Below are 15,227 nucleotides of genomic sequence, written 5' to 3' on the forward strand. Positions count from 1 at the left end.
CACACACGTCTCCTGACACGCATTTGCAAATCAGCACACGCATTTGCGAGTCGTCCGCGGCAGGACTGTAGCAAACGTCACCTGTAAGAACACAGCCAATCAAAAGGTCCCGTTTTTACAGGTCGCCCATCTACGGATTTTTGTCCGCATTTAACCAAGTGTATGTGCCAACAAATCATTGTACACATTTGCTGATATTTGTCATATATCTGTGACTTCAATCATGCATTGTAGATTGTTGTGACACATTTGTGACTGTGGTTATAGTTTCAGATTCTTGTTACGTATTTTTGGATTGAAGTATTTGCCACAATAAAGACCACATGTATAAAATGCAAAATTTTGGAGGGAATTCTCGCTTACGGCCATACTACCCTGAGAACGCCCGATCTCGTCCGATCTCGGAAGCTAAGCAGGGTCGGGCCTGGTTAGTACTTGGATGGGAGACCGCCTGGGAATACCAGGTGCTGTAAGCTTTTGCACCGCAAAAAATAAATAAATAAAAATAACTTTGACAAATGTAAGCAAGTATGCGAGCTGCTTTTTTATAAATTTCCACATATTCGCCTGACAGGCTGAGAGCACAAAATGCCAACATTCAGCGTCCTCTGCCTTTGGGTGTTGCTACAGTCTCGCCGTGGACGACTCGCAAATGCGTGTGGCAATTTGCAAATGCGTGTCTGGAGACTTGACTGTGGCTCCGGAGCCACACATTGACCAAAAGGGTACCCTCGGAGTCTACAGGTGTAGCAGACATATGACCCGATGCAGTCCGGTTGGGTTGGTGCAGTGAGTGTTTACTAAATAAAAAGTTAATGAATCAATTTTAAAAAATGGTGTTTACTGAATGCAATAAAGGGAAGTATAGTTAATGTCGCAATTAGCAGGTGTGGAGAAGCTTCATTCATTTTTTTTAGCTTCACTGGTTATATCATTGGTTCTTATTTTATTAGTTCCACTTTATTCTTCCATTTATTCCAATTTAATTTAAATAATGTCAAATAAATGGTACATGACCATGGGTGGATAGCAGTGAACGCCCCCCCAAGTTATTGGTGTATATATTGGTGGTACGGGGCTGGTATAATATTAGTGCCCCCATGTGGTCCGAATGTGTAGCTACGGAGCCACACACGTCTCCTGACACGCATTTGCAAATCAGCACACGCATTTGCGAGTCGTCCGCGGCAGGACTGTAGCAAACGTCACCTGTAAGAACACAGCCAATCAAAAGGTCCCGTTTTTACAGGTCGCCCATCTACGGATTTTTGTCCGCATTTAACCATGTGTATGTGCCAACAAATCATTGTACACATTTGCTGATATTTGTCATATATCTGTGACTTCAATCATGCATTGTAGATTGTTGTGACACATTTGTGACTGTGGTTATAGTTTCAGATTCTAGTTACGTATTTTTGGATTGAAGTATTTGCCACAATAAAGACCACATGTATAAAATGCAAAATTTTGGAGGGAATTCTCGCTTACGGCCATACTACCCTGAGAACGCCCGATCTCGTCCGATCTCGGAAGCTAAGCAGGGTCGGGCCTGGTTAGTACTTGGATGGGAGACCGCCTGGGAATACCAGGTGCTGTAAGCTTTTGCACCGCAAAAAATAAATAAATAAAAATAACTTTGACAAATGTAAGCAAGTATGCGAGCTGCTTTTTTATAAATTTCCACATATTCGCCTGACAGGCTGAGAGCACAAAATGCCAACATTCAGCGTCCTCTGCCTTTGGGTGTTGCTACAGTCTCGCCGTGGACGACTCGCAAATGCGTGTGGCAATTTGCAAATGCGTGTCTGGAGACTTGACTGTGGCTCCGGAGCCACACATTGACCAAAAGGGTACCCTCGGAGTCTACAGGTGTAGCAGACATATGACCCGATGCAGTCCGGTTGGGTTGGTGCAGTGAGTGTTTACTAAATAAAAAGTTAATGAATCAATTTTAAAAAATGGTGTTTACTGAATGCAATAAAGGGAAGTATAGTTAATGTCGCAATTAGCAGGTGTGGAGAAGCTTCATTCATTTTTTTTAGCTTCACTGGTTATATCATTGGTTCTTATTTTATTAGTTCCACTTTATTCTTCCATTTATTCCAATTTAATTTAAATAATGTCAAATAAATGGTACATGACCATGGGTGGATAGCAGTGAACGCCCCCCCAAGTTATTGGTGTATATATTGGTGGTACGGGGCTGGTATAATATTAGTGCCCCCATGTGGTCCGAATGTGTAGCTACGGAGCCACACACGTCTCCTGACACGCATTTGCAAATCAGCACACGCATTTGCGAGTCGTCCGCGGCAGGACTGTAGCAAACGTCACCTGTAAGAACACAGCCAATCAAAAGGTCCCGTTTTTACAGGTCGCCCATCTACGGATTTTTGTCCGCATTTAACCATGTGTATGTGCCAACAAATCATTGTACACATTTGCTGATATTTGTCATATATCTGTGACTTCAATCATGCATTGTAGATTGTTGTGACACATTTGTGACTGTGGTTATAGTTTCAGATTCTAGTTACGTATTTTTGGATTGAAGTATTTGCCACAATAAAGACCACATGTATAAAATGCAAAATTTTGGAGGGAATTCTCGCTTACGGCCATACTACCCTGAGAACGCCCGATCTCGTCCGATCTCGGAAGCTAAGCAGGGTCGGGCCTGGTTAGTACTTGGATGGGAGACCGCCTGGGAATACCAGGTGCTGTAAGCTTTTGCACCGCAAAAAATAAATAAATAAAAATAACTTTGACAAATGTAAGCAAGTATGCGAGCTGCTTTTTTATAAATTTCCACATATTCGCCTGACAGGCTGAGAGCACAAAATGCCAACATTCAGCGTCCTCTGCCTTTGGGTGTTGCTACAGTCTCGCCGTGGACGACTCGCAAATGCGTGTGGCAATTTGCAAATGCGTGTCTGGAGACTTGACTGTGGCTCCGGAGCCACACATTGACCAAAAGGGTACCCTCGGAGTCTACAGGTGTAGCAGACATATGACCCGATGCAGTCCGGTTGGGTTGGTGCAGTGAGTGTTTACTAAATAAAAAGTTAATGAATCAATTTTAAAAAATGGTGTTTACTGAATGCAATAAAGGGAAGTATAGTTAATGTGGCAATTAGCAGGTGTGGAGAAGCTTCATTCATTTTTTTTAGCTTCACTGGTTATATCATTGGTTCTTATTTTATTAGTTCCACTTTATTCTTCCATTTATTCCAATTTAATTTAAATAATGTCAAATAAATGGTACATGACCATGGGTGGATAGCAGTGAACGCCCCCCCAAGTTATTGGTGTATATATTGGTGGTACGGGGCTGGTATAATATTAGTGCCCCCATGTGGTCCGAATGTGTAGCTACGGAGCCACACAGGTCTCCTGACACGCATTTGCAAATCAGCACACGCATTTGCGAGTCGTCCGCGGCAGGACTGTAGCAAACGTCACCTGTAAGAACACAGCCAATCAAAAGGTCCCGTTTTTACAGGTCGCCCATCTACGGATTTTTGTCCGCATTTAACCATGTGTATGTGCCAACAAATCATTGTACACATTTGCTGATATTTGTCATATATCTGTGACTTCAATCATGCATTGTAGATTGTTGTGACACATTTGTGACTGTGGTTATAGTTTCAGATTCTAGTTACGTATTTTTGGATTGAAGTATTTGCCACAATAAAGACCACATGTATAAAATGCAAAATTTTGGAGGGAATTCTCGCTTACGGCCATACTACCCTGAGAACGCCCGATCTCGTCCGATCTCGGAAGCTAAGCAGGGTCGGGCCTGGTTAGTACTTGGATGGGAGACCGCCTGGGAATACCAGGTGCTGTAAGCTTTTGCACCGCAAAAAATAAATAAATAAAAATAACTTTGACAAATGTAAGCAAGTATGCGAGCTGCTTTTTTATAAATTTCCACATATTCGCCTGACAGGCTGAGAGCACAAAATGCCAACATTCAGCGTCCTCTGCCTTTGGGTGTTGCTACAGTCTCGCCGTGGACGACTCGCAAATGCGTGTGGCAATTTGCAAATGCGTGTCTGGAGACTTGACTGTGGCTCCGGAGCCACACATTGACCAAAAGGGTACCCTCGGAGTCTACAGGTGTAGCAGACATATGACCCGATGCAGTCCGGTTGGGTTGGTGCAGTGAGTGTTTACTAAATAAAAAGTTAATGAATCAATTTTAAAAAATGGTGTTTACTGAATGCAATAAAGGGAAGTATAGTTAATGTCGCAATTAGCAGGTGTGGAGAAGCTTCATTCATTTTTTTTAGCTTCACTGGTTATATCATTGGTTCTTATTTTATTAGTTCCACTTTATTCTTCCATTTATTCCAATTTAATTTAAATAATGTCAAATAAATGGTACATGACCATGGGTGGATAGCAGTGAACGCCCCCCCAAGTTATTGGTGTATATATTGGTGGTACGGGGCTGGTATAATATTAGTGCCCCCATGTGGTCCGAATGTGTAGCTACGGAGCCACACACGTCTCCTGACACGCATTTGCAAATCAGCACACGCATTTGCGAGTCGTCCGCGGCAGGACTGTAGCAAACGTCACCTGTAAGAACACAGCCAATCAAAAGGTCCCGTTTTTACAGGTCGCCCATCTACGGATTTTTGTCCGCATTTAACCATGTGTATGTGCCAACAAATCATTGTACACATTTGCTGATATTTGTCATATATCTGTGACTTCAATCATGCATTGTAGATTGTTGTGACACATTTGTGACTGTGGTTATAGTTTCAGATTCTTGTTACGTATTTTTGGATTGAAGTATTTGCCACAATAAAGACCACATGTATAAAATGCAAAATTTTGGAGGGAATTCTCGCTTACGGCCATACTACCCTGAGAACGCCCGATCTCGTCCGATCTCGGAAGCTAAGCAGGGTCGGGCCTGGTTAGTACTTGGATGGGAGACCGCCTGGGAATACCAGGTGCTGTAAGCTTTTGCACCGCAAAAAATAAATAAATAAAAATAACTTTGACAAATGTAAGCAAGTATGCGAGCTGCTTTTTTATAAATTTCCACATATTCGCCTGACAGGCTGAGAGCACAAAATGCCAACATTCAGCGTCCTCTGCCTTTGGGTGTTGCTACAGTCTCGCCGTGGACGACTCGCAAATGCGTGTGGCAATTTGCAAATGCGTGTCTGGAGACTTGACTGTGGCTCCGGAGCCACACATTGACCAAAAGGGTACCCTCGGAGTCTACAGGTGTAGCAGACATATGACCCGATGCAGTCCGGTTGGGTTGGTGCAGTGAGTGTTTACTAAATAAAAAGTTAATGAATCAATTTTAAAAAATGGTGTTTACTGAATGCAATAAAGGGAAGTATAGTTAATGTGGCAATTAGCAGGTGTGGAGAAGCTTCATTCATTTTTTTTAGCTTCACTGGTTATATCATTGGTTCTTATTTTATTAGTTCCACTTTATCCTTCCATTTATTCCAATTTAATTTAAATAATGTCAAATAAATGGTACATGACCATGGGTGGATATCAGTGAACGCCCCCCCAAGTTATTGGTGTATATATTGGTGGTACGGGGCTGGTATAATATTAGTGCCCCCATGTGGTCCGAATGTGTAGCTACGGAGCCACACACGTCTCCTGACACGCATTTGCAAATCAGCACACGCATTTGCGAGTCGTCCGCGGCAGGACTGTAGCAAACGTCACCTGTAAGAACACAGCCAATCAAAAGGTCCCGTTTTTACAGGTCGCCCATCTACGGATTTTTGTCCGCATTTAACCATGTGTATGTGCCAACAAATCATTGTACACATTTGCTGATATTTGTCATATATCTGTGACTTCAATCATGCATTGTAGATTGTTGTGACACATTTGTGACTGTGGTTATAGTTTCAGATTCTTGTTACGTATTTTTGGATTGAAGTATTTGCCACAATAAAGACCACATGTATAAAATGCAAAATGTTGGAGGGAATTCTCGCTTACGGCCATACTACCCTGAGAACGCCCGATCTCGTCCGATCTCGGAAGCTAAGCAGGGTCGGGCCTGGTTAGTACTTGGATGGGAGACCGCCTGGGAATACCAGGTGCTGTAAGCTTTTGCACCGCAAAAAATAAATAAATAAAAATAACTTTGACAAATGTAAGCAAGTATGCGAGCTGCTTTTTTATAAATTTCCACATATTCGCCTGACAGGCTGAGAGCACAAAATGCCAACATTCGGCGTCCTCTGCCTTTGGGTGTTGCTACAGTCTCGCCGTGGACGACTCGCAAATGCGTGTGGCAATTTGCAAATGCGTGTCTGGAGACTTGACTGTGGCTCCGGAGCCACACATTGACCAAAAGGGTACCCTCGGAGTCTACAGGTGTAGCAGACATATGACCCGATGCAGTCCGGTTGGGTTGGTGCAGTGAGTGTTTACTAAATAAAAAGTTAATGAATCAATTTTAAAAAATGGTGTTTACTGAATGCAATAAAGGGAAGTATAGTTAATGTGGCAATTAGCAGGTGTGGAGAAGCTTCATTCATTTTTTTTAGCTTCACTGGTTATATCATTGGTTCTTATTTTATTAGTTCCACTTTATTCTTCCATTTATTCCAATTTAATTTAAATAATGTCAAATAAATGGTACATGACCATGGGTGGATAGCAGTGAACGCCCCCCCAAGTTATTGGTGTATATATTGGTGGTACGGGGCTGGTATAATATTAGTGCCCCCATGTGGTCCGAATGTGTAGCTACGGAGCCACACACGTCTCCTGACACGCATTTGCAAATCAGCACACGCATTTGCGAGTCGTCCGCGGCAGGACTGTAGCAAACGTCACCTGTAAGAACACAGCCAATCAAAAGGTCCCGTTTTTACAGGTCGCCCATCTACGGATTTTTGTCCGCATTTAACCAAGTGTATGTGCCAACAAATCATTGTACACATTTGCTGATATTTGTCATATATCTGTGACTTCAATCATGCATTGTAGATTGTTGTGACACATTTGTGACTGTGGTTATAGTTTCAGATTCTTGTTACGTATTTTTGGATTGAAGTATTTGCCACAATAAAGACCACATGTATAAAATGCAAAATTTTGGAGGGAATTCTCGCTTACGGCCATACTACCCTGAGAACGCCCGATCTCGTCCGATCTCGGAAGCTAAGCAGGGTCGGGCCTGGTTAGTACTTGGATGGGAGACCGCCTGGGAATACCAGGTGCTGTAAGCTTTTGCACCGCAAAAAATAAATAAATAAAAATAACTTTGACAAATGTAAGCAAGTATGCGAGCTGCTTTTTTATAAATTTCCACATATTCGCCTGACAGGCTGAGAGCACAAAATGCCAACATTCAGCGTCCTCTGCCTTTGGGTGTTGCTACAGTCTCGCCGTGGACGACTCGCAAATGCGTGTGGCAATTTGCAAATGCGTGTCTGGAGACTTGACTGTGGCTCCGGAGCCACACATTGACCAAAAGGGTACCCTCGGAGTCTACAGGTGTAGCAGACATATGACCCGATGCAGTCCGGTTGGGTTGGTGCAGTGAGTGTTTACTAAATAAAAAGTTAATGAATCAATTTTAAAAAATGGTGTTTACTGAATGCAATAAAGGGAAGTATAGTTAATGTCGCAATTAGCAGGTGTGGAGAAGCTTCATTCATTTTTTTTAGCTTCACTGGTTATATCATTGGTTCTTATTTTATTAGTTCCACTTTATTCTTCCATTTATTCCAATTTAATTTAAATAATGTCAAATAAATGGTACATGACCATGGGTGGATAGCAGTGAACGCCCCCCCAAGTTATTGGTGTATATATTGGTGGTACGGGGCTGGTATAATATTAGTGCCCCCATGTGGTCCGAATGTGTAGCTACGGAGCCACACACGTCTCCTGACACGCATTTGCAAATCAGCACACGCATTTGCGAGTCGTCCGCGGCAGGACTGTAGCAAACGTCACCTGTAAGAACACAGCCAATCAAAAGGTCCCGTTTTTACAGGTCGCCCATCTACGGATTTTTGTCCGCATTTAACCATGTGTATGTGCCAACAAATCATTGTACACATTTGCTGATATTTGTCATATATCTGTGACTTCAATCATGCATTGTAGATTGTTGTGACACATTTGTGACTGTGGTTATAGTTTCAGATTCTAGTTACGTATTTTTGGATTGAAGTATTTGCCACAATAAAGACCACATGTATAAAATGCAAAATTTTGGAGGGAATTCTCGCTTACGGCCATACTACCCTGAGAACGCCCGATCTCGTCCGATCTCGGAAGCTAAGCAGGGTCGGGCCTGGTTAGTACTTGGATGGGAGACCGCCTGGGAATACCAGGTGCTGTAAGCTTTTGCACCGCAAAAAATAAATAAATAAAAATAACTTTGACAAATGTAAGCAAGTATGCGAGCTGCTTTTTTATAAATTTCCACATATTCGCCTGACAGGCTGAGAGCACAAAATGCCAACATTCAGCGTCCTCTGCCTTTGGGTGTTGCTACAGTCTCGCCGTGGACGACTCGCAAATGCGTGTGGCAATTTGCAAATGCGTGTCTGGAGACTTGACTGTGGCTCCGGAGCCACACATTGACCAAAAGGGTACCCTCGGAGTCTACAGGTGTAGCAGACATATGACCCGATGCAGTCCGGTTGGGTTGGTGCAGTGAGTGTTTACTAAATAAAAAGTTAATGAATCAATTTTAAAAAATGGTGTTTACTGAATGCAATAAAGGGAAGTATAGTTAATGTCGCAATTAGCAGGTGTGGAGAAGCTTCATTCATTTTTTTTAGCTTCACTGGTTATATCATTGGTTCTTATTTTATTAGTTCCACTTTATTCTTCCATTTATTCCAATTTAATTTAAATAATGTCAAATAAATGGTACATGACCATGGGTGGATAGCAGTGAACGCCCCCCCAAGTTATTGGTGTATATATTGGTGGTACGGGGCTGGTATAATATTAGTGCCCCCATGTGGTCCGAATGTGTAGCTACGGAGCCACACACGTCTCCTGACACGCATTTGCAAATCAGCACACGCATTTGCGAGTCGTCCGCGGCAGGACTGTAGCAAACGTCACCTGTAAGAACACAGCCAATCAAAAGGTCCCGTTTTTACAGGTCGCCCATCTACGGATTTTTGTCCGCATTTAACCATGTGTATGTGCCAACAAATCATTGTACACATTTGCTGATATTTGTCATATATCTGTGACTTCAATCATGCATTGTAGATTGTTGTGACACATTTGTGACTGTGGTTATAGTTTCAGATTCTAGTTACGTATTTTTGGATTGAAGTATTTGCCACAATAAAGACCACATGTATAAAATGCAAAATTTTGGAGGGAATTCTCGCTTACGGCCATACTACCCTGAGAACGCCCGATCTCGTCCGATCTCGGAAGCTAAGCAGGGTCGGGCCTGGTTAGTACTTGGATGGGAGACCGCCTGGGAATACCAGGTGCTGTAAGCTTTTGCACCGCAAAAAATAAATAAATAAAAATAACTTTGACAAATGTAAGCAAGTATGCGAGCTGCTTTTTTATAAATTTCCACATATTCGCCTGACAGGCTGAGAGCACAAAATGCCAACATTCAGCGTCCTCTGCCTTTGGGTGTTGCTACAGTCTCGCCGTGGACGACTCGCAAATGCGTGTGGCAATTTGCAAATGCGTGTCTGGAGACTTGACTGTGGCTCCGGAGCCACACATTGACCAAAAGGGTACCCTCGGAGTCTACAGGTGTAGCAGACATATGACCCGATGCAGTCCGGTTGGGTTGGTGCAGTGAGTGTTTACTAAATAAAAAGTTAATGAATCAATTTTAAAAAATGGTGTTTACTGAATGCAATAAAGGGAAGTATAGTTAATGTGGCAATTAGCAGGTGTGGAGAAGCTTCATTCATTTTTTTTAGCTTCACTGGTTATATCATTGGTTCTTATTTTATTAGTTCCACTTTATTCTTCCATTTATTCCAATTTAATTTAAATAATGTCAAATAAATGGTACATGACCATGGGTGGATAGCAGTGAACGCCCCCCCAAGTTATTGGTGTATATATTGGTGGTACGGGGCTGGTATAATATTAGTGCCCCCATGTGGTCCGAATGTGTAGCTACGGAGCCACACAGGTCTCCTGACACGCATTTGCAAATCAGCACACGCATTTGCGAGTCGTCCGCGGCAGGACTGTAGCAAACGTCACCTGTAAGAACACAGCCAATCAAAAGGTCCCGTTTTTACAGGTCGCCCATCTACGGATTTTTGTCCGCATTTAACCATGTGTATGTGCCAACAAATCATTGTACACATTTGCTGATATTTGTCATATATCTGTGACTTCAATCATGCATTGTAGATTGTTGTGACACATTTGTGACTGTGGTTATAGTTTCAGATTCTAGTTACGTATTTTTGGATTGAAGTATTTGCCACAATAAAGACCACATGTATAAAATGCAAAATTTTGGAGGGAATTCTCGCTTACGGCCATACTACCCTGAGAACGCCCGATCTCGTCCGATCTCGGAAGCTAAGCAGGGTCGGGCCTGGTTAGTACTTGGATGGGAGACCGCCTGGGAATACCAGGTGCTGTAAGCTTTTGCACCGCAAAAAATAAATAAATAAAAATAACTTTGACAAATGTAAGCAAGTATGCGAGCTGCTTTTTTATAAATTTCCACATATTCGCCTGACAGGCTGAGAGCACAAAATGCCAACATTCAGCGTCCTCTGCCTTTGGGTGTTGCTACAGTCTCGCCGTGGACGACTCGCAAATGCGTGTGGCAATTTGCAAATGCGTGTCTGGAGACTTGACTGTGGCTCCGGAGCCACACATTGACCAAAAGGGTACCCTCGGAGTCTACAGGTGTAGCAGACATATGACCCGATGCAGTCCGGTTGGGTTGGTGCAGTGAGTGTTTACTAAATAAAAAGTTAATGAATCAATTTTAAAAAATGGTGTTTACTGAATGCAATAAAGGGAAGTATAGTTAATGTCGCAATTAGCAGGTGTGGAGAAGCTTCATTCATTTTTTTTAGCTTCACTGGTTATATCATTGGTTCTTATTTTATTAGTTCCACTTTATTCTTCCATTTATTCCAATTTAATTTAAATAATGTCAAATAAATGGTACATGACCATGGGTGGATAGCAGTGAACGCCCCCCCAAGTTATTGGTGTATATATTGGTGGTACGGGGCTGGTATAATATTAGTGCCCCCATGTGGTCCGAATGTGTAGCTACGGAGCCACACACGTCTCCTGACACGCATTTGCAAATCAGCACACGCATTTGCGAGTCGTCCGCGGCAGGACTGTAGCAAACGTCACCTGTAAGAACACAGCCAATCAAAAGGTCCCGTTTTTACAGGTCGCCCATCTACGGATTTTTGTCCGCATTTAACCATGTGTATGTGCCAACAAATCATTGTACACATTTGCTGATATTTGTCATATATCTGTGACTTCAATCATGCATTGTAGATTGTTGTGACACATTTGTGACTGTGGTTATAGTTTCAGATTCTAGTTACGTATTTTTGGATTGAAGTATTTGCCACAATAAAGACCACATGTATAAAATGCAAAATTTTGGAGGGAATTCTCGCTTACGGCCATACTACCCTGAGAACGCCCGATCTCGTCCGATCTCGGAAGCTAAGCAGGGTCGGGCCTGGTTAGTACTTGGATGGGAGACCGCCTGGGAATACCAGGTGCTGTAAGCTTTTGCACCGCAAAAAATAAATAAATAAAAATAACTTTGACAAATGTAAGCAAGTATGCGAGCTGCTTTTTTATAAATTTCCACATATTCGCCTGACAGGCTGAGAGCACAAAATGCCAACATTCAGCGTCCTCTGCCTTTGGGTGTTGCTACAGTCTCGCCGTGGACGACTCGCAAATGCGTGTGGCAATTTGCAAATGCGTGTCTGGAGACTTGACTGTGGCTCCGGAGCCACACATTGACCAAAAGGGTACCCTCGGAGTCTACAGGTGTAGCAGACATATGACCCGATGCAGTCCGGTTGGGTTGGTGCAGTGAGTGTTTACTAAATAAAAAGTTAATGAATCAATTTTAAAAAATGGTGTTTACTGAATGCAATAAAGGGAAGTATAGTTAATGTCGCAATTAGCAGGTGTGGAGAAGCTTCATTCATTTTTTTTAGCTTCACTGGTTATATCATTGGTTCTTATTTTATTAGTTCCACTTTATTCTTCCATTTATTCCAATTTAATTTAAATAATGTCAAATAAATGGTACATGACCATGGGTGGATAGCAGTGAACGCCCCCCCAAGTTATTGGTGTATATATTGGTGGTACGGGGCTGGTATAATATTAGTGCCCCCATGTGGTCCGAATGTGTAGCTACGGAGCCACACACGTCTCCTGACACGCATTTGCAAATCAGCACACGCATTTGCGAGTCGTCCGCGGCAGGACTGTAGCAAACGTCACCTGTAAGAACACAGCCAATCAAAAGGTCCCGTTTTTACAGGTCGCCCATCTACGGATTTTTGTCCGCATTTAACCATGTGTATGTGCCAACAAATCATTGTACACATTTGCTGATATTTGTCATATATCTGTGACTTCAATCATGCATTGTAGATTGTTGTGACACATTTGTGACTGTGGTTATAGTTTCAGATTCTTGTTACGTATTTTTGGATTGAAGTATTTGCCACAATAAAGACCACATGTATAAAATGCAAAATTTTGGAGGGAATTCTCGCTTACGGCCATACTACCCTGAGAACGCCCGATCTCGTCCGATCTCGGAAGCTAAGCAGGGTCGGGCCTGGTTAGTACTTGGATGGGAGACCGCCTGGGAATACCAGGTGCTGTAAGCTTTTGCACCGCAAAAAATAAATAAATAAAAATAACTTTGACAAATGTAAGCAAGTATGCGAGCTGCTTTTTTATAAATTTCCACATATTCGCCTGACAGGCTGAGAGCACAAAATGCCAACATTCAGCGTCCTCTGCCTTTGGGTGTTGCTACAGTCTCGCCGTGGACGACTCGCAAATGCGTGTGGCAATTTGCAAATGCGTGTCTGGAGACTTGACTGTGGCTCCGGAGCCACACATTGACCAAAAGGGTACCCTCGGAGTCTACAGGTGTAGCAGACATATGACCCGATGCAGTCCGGTTGGGTTGGTGCAGTGAGTGTTTACTAAATAAAAAGTTAATGAATCAATTTTAAAAAATGGTGTTTACTGAATGCAATAAAGGGAAGTATAGTTAATGTCGCAATTAGCAGGTGTGGAGAAGCTTCATTCATTTTTTTTAGCTTCACTGGTTATATCATTGGTTCTTATTTTATTAGTTCCACTTTATTCTTCCATTTATTCCAATTTAATTTAAATAATGTCAAATAAATGGTACATGACCATGGGTGGATAGCAGTGAACGCCCCCCCAAGTTATTGGTGTATATATTGGTGGTACGGGGCTGGTATAATATTAGTGCCCCCATGTGGTCCGAATGTGTAGCTACGGAGCCACACACGTCTCCTGACACGCATTTGCAAATCAGCACACGCATTTGCGAGTCGTCCGCGGCAGGACTGTAGCAAACGTCACCTGTAAGAACACAGCCAATCAAAAGGTCCCGTTTTTACAGGTCGCCCATCTACGGATTTTTGTCCGCATTTAACCATGTGTATGTGCCAACAAATCATTGTACACATTTGCTGATATTTGTCATATATCTGTGACTTCAATCATGCATTGTAGATTGTTGTGACACATTTGTGACTGTGGTTATAGTTTCAGATTCTAGTTACGTATTTTTGGATTGAAGTATTTGCCACAATAAAGACCACATGTATAAAATGCAAAATTTTGGAGGGAATTCTCGCTTACGGCCATACTACCCTGAGAACGCCCGATCTCGTCCGATCTCGGAAGCTAAGCAGGGTCGGGCCTGGTTAGTACTTGGATGGGAGACCGCCTGGGAATACCAGGTGCTGTAAGCTTTTGCACCGCAAAAAATAAATAAATAAAAATAACTTTGACAAATGTAAGCAAGTATGCGAGCTGCTTTTTTATAAATTTCCACATATTCGCCTGACAGGCTGAGAGCACAAAATGCCAACATTCAGCGTCCTCTGCCTTTGGGTGTTGCTACAGTCTCGCCGTGGACGACTCGCAAATGCGTGTGGCAATTTGCAAATGCGTGTCTGGAGACTTGACTGTGGCTCCGGAGCCACACATTGACCAAAAGGGTACCCTCGGAGTCTACAGGTGTAGCAGACATATGACCCGATGCAGTCCGGTTGGGTTGGTGCAGTGAGTGTTTACTAAATAAAAAGTTAATGAATCAATTTTAAAAAATGGTGTTTACTGAATGCAATAAAGGGAAGTATAGTTAATGTCGCAATTAGCAGGTGTGGAGAAGCTTCATTCATTTTTTTTAGCTTCACTGGTTATATCATTGGTTCTTATTTTATTAGTTCCACTTTATTCTTCCATTTATTCCAATTTAATTTAAATAATGTCAAATAAATGGTACATGACCATGGGTGGATAGCAGTGAACGCCCCCCCAAGTTATTGGTGTATATATTGGTGGTACGGGGCTGGTATAATATTAGTGCCCCCATGTGGTCCGAATGTGTAGCTACGGAGCCACACACGTCTCCTGACACGCATTTGCAAATCAGCACACGCATTTGCGAGTCGTCCGCGGCAGGACTGTAGCAAACGTCACCTGTAAGAACACAGCCAATCAAAAGGTCCCGTTTTTACAGGTCGCCCATCTACGGATTTTTGTCCGCATTTAACCATGTGTATGTGCCAACAAATCATTGTACACATTTGCTGATATTTGTCATATATCTGTGACTTCAATCATGCATTGTAGATTGTTGTGACACATTTGTGACTGTGGTTATAGTTTCAGATTCTTGTTACGTATTTTTGGATTGAAGTATTTGCCACAATAAAGACCACATGTATAAAATGCAAAATTTTGGAGGGAATTCTCGCTTACGGCCATACTACCCTGAGAACGCCCGATCTCGTCCGATCTCGGAAGCTAAGCAGGGTCGGGCCTGGTTAGTACTTGGATGGGAGACCGCCTGGGAATACCAGGTGCTGTAAGCTTTTGCACCGCAAAAAATAAATAAATAAAAATAACTTTGACAAATGTAAGCAAGTATGCGAGCTGCTTTTTTATAAATTTCCACATAT

The 15,227-nt window shown here is 42.5% G+C and overlaps 14 non-coding genes across 14 annotated transcripts; all 14 read left to right on the forward strand.

The window, feature by feature from the left end:
- The first annotated feature begins 357 nt into the window (after positions 1–357).
- Positions 358–476, forward strand: LOC148336237 (5S ribosomal RNA). The gene has a single exon (XR_015843653.1). It is a non-coding gene; the product is annotated as a 5S ribosomal RNA (ribosomal RNA).
- Positions 477–1,485: 1,009 nt separating this feature from the next.
- LOC148336238 (5S ribosomal RNA) lies at positions 1,486–1,604 on the forward strand. The gene has a single exon (XR_015843654.1). It is a non-coding gene; the product is annotated as a 5S ribosomal RNA (ribosomal RNA).
- A 1,009-nt stretch (positions 1,605–2,613) lies between these two features.
- On the forward strand, positions 2,614–2,732 carry LOC148336239 (5S ribosomal RNA). The gene has a single exon (XR_015843656.1). It is a non-coding gene; the product is annotated as a 5S ribosomal RNA (ribosomal RNA).
- A 1,009-nt stretch (positions 2,733–3,741) lies between these two features.
- On the forward strand, positions 3,742–3,860 carry LOC148336240 (5S ribosomal RNA). Its single transcript, XR_015843657.1, has one exon. It is a non-coding gene; the product is annotated as a 5S ribosomal RNA (ribosomal RNA).
- A 1,009-nt stretch (positions 3,861–4,869) lies between these two features.
- Positions 4,870–4,988, forward strand: LOC148336241 (5S ribosomal RNA). Its single transcript, XR_015843658.1, has one exon. It is a non-coding gene; the product is annotated as a 5S ribosomal RNA (ribosomal RNA).
- Positions 4,989–5,997: 1,009 nt separating this feature from the next.
- On the forward strand, positions 5,998–6,116 carry LOC148336242 (5S ribosomal RNA). Its single transcript, XR_015843659.1, has one exon. It is a non-coding gene; the product is annotated as a 5S ribosomal RNA (ribosomal RNA).
- A 1,009-nt stretch (positions 6,117–7,125) lies between these two features.
- On the forward strand, positions 7,126–7,244 carry LOC148336243 (5S ribosomal RNA). Its single transcript, XR_015843660.1, has one exon. It is a non-coding gene; the product is annotated as a 5S ribosomal RNA (ribosomal RNA).
- A 1,009-nt stretch (positions 7,245–8,253) lies between these two features.
- LOC148336244 (5S ribosomal RNA) lies at positions 8,254–8,372 on the forward strand. The gene has a single exon (XR_015843661.1). It is a non-coding gene; the product is annotated as a 5S ribosomal RNA (ribosomal RNA).
- A 1,009-nt stretch (positions 8,373–9,381) lies between these two features.
- On the forward strand, positions 9,382–9,500 carry LOC148336245 (5S ribosomal RNA). The gene has a single exon (XR_015843662.1). It is a non-coding gene; the product is annotated as a 5S ribosomal RNA (ribosomal RNA).
- A 1,009-nt stretch (positions 9,501–10,509) lies between these two features.
- Positions 10,510–10,628, forward strand: LOC148336246 (5S ribosomal RNA). Its single transcript, XR_015843663.1, has one exon. It is a non-coding gene; the product is annotated as a 5S ribosomal RNA (ribosomal RNA).
- A 1,009-nt stretch (positions 10,629–11,637) lies between these two features.
- LOC148336247 (5S ribosomal RNA) lies at positions 11,638–11,756 on the forward strand. The gene has a single exon (XR_015843664.1). It is a non-coding gene; the product is annotated as a 5S ribosomal RNA (ribosomal RNA).
- A 1,009-nt stretch (positions 11,757–12,765) lies between these two features.
- Positions 12,766–12,884, forward strand: LOC148336248 (5S ribosomal RNA). Its single transcript, XR_015843665.1, has one exon. It is a non-coding gene; the product is annotated as a 5S ribosomal RNA (ribosomal RNA).
- A 1,009-nt stretch (positions 12,885–13,893) lies between these two features.
- On the forward strand, positions 13,894–14,012 carry LOC148336249 (5S ribosomal RNA). Its single transcript, XR_015843667.1, has one exon. It is a non-coding gene; the product is annotated as a 5S ribosomal RNA (ribosomal RNA).
- A 1,009-nt stretch (positions 14,013–15,021) lies between these two features.
- Positions 15,022–15,140, forward strand: LOC148336250 (5S ribosomal RNA). The gene has a single exon (XR_015843668.1). It is a non-coding gene; the product is annotated as a 5S ribosomal RNA (ribosomal RNA).
- Positions 15,141–15,227: the final 87 nt, after the last annotated feature.

This window comes from Idiotropiscis lumnitzeri, chromosome 5 (assembly GCF_059441095.1).
Source record: "Idiotropiscis lumnitzeri isolate Australia: NSW breed Sydney's pygmy pipehorse chromosome 5, RoL_Ilum_1.0, whole genome shotgun sequence".
In the NCBI taxonomy this organism is placed as follows: domain Eukaryota; kingdom Metazoa; phylum Chordata; class Actinopteri; order Syngnathiformes; family Syngnathidae; genus Idiotropiscis; species Idiotropiscis lumnitzeri.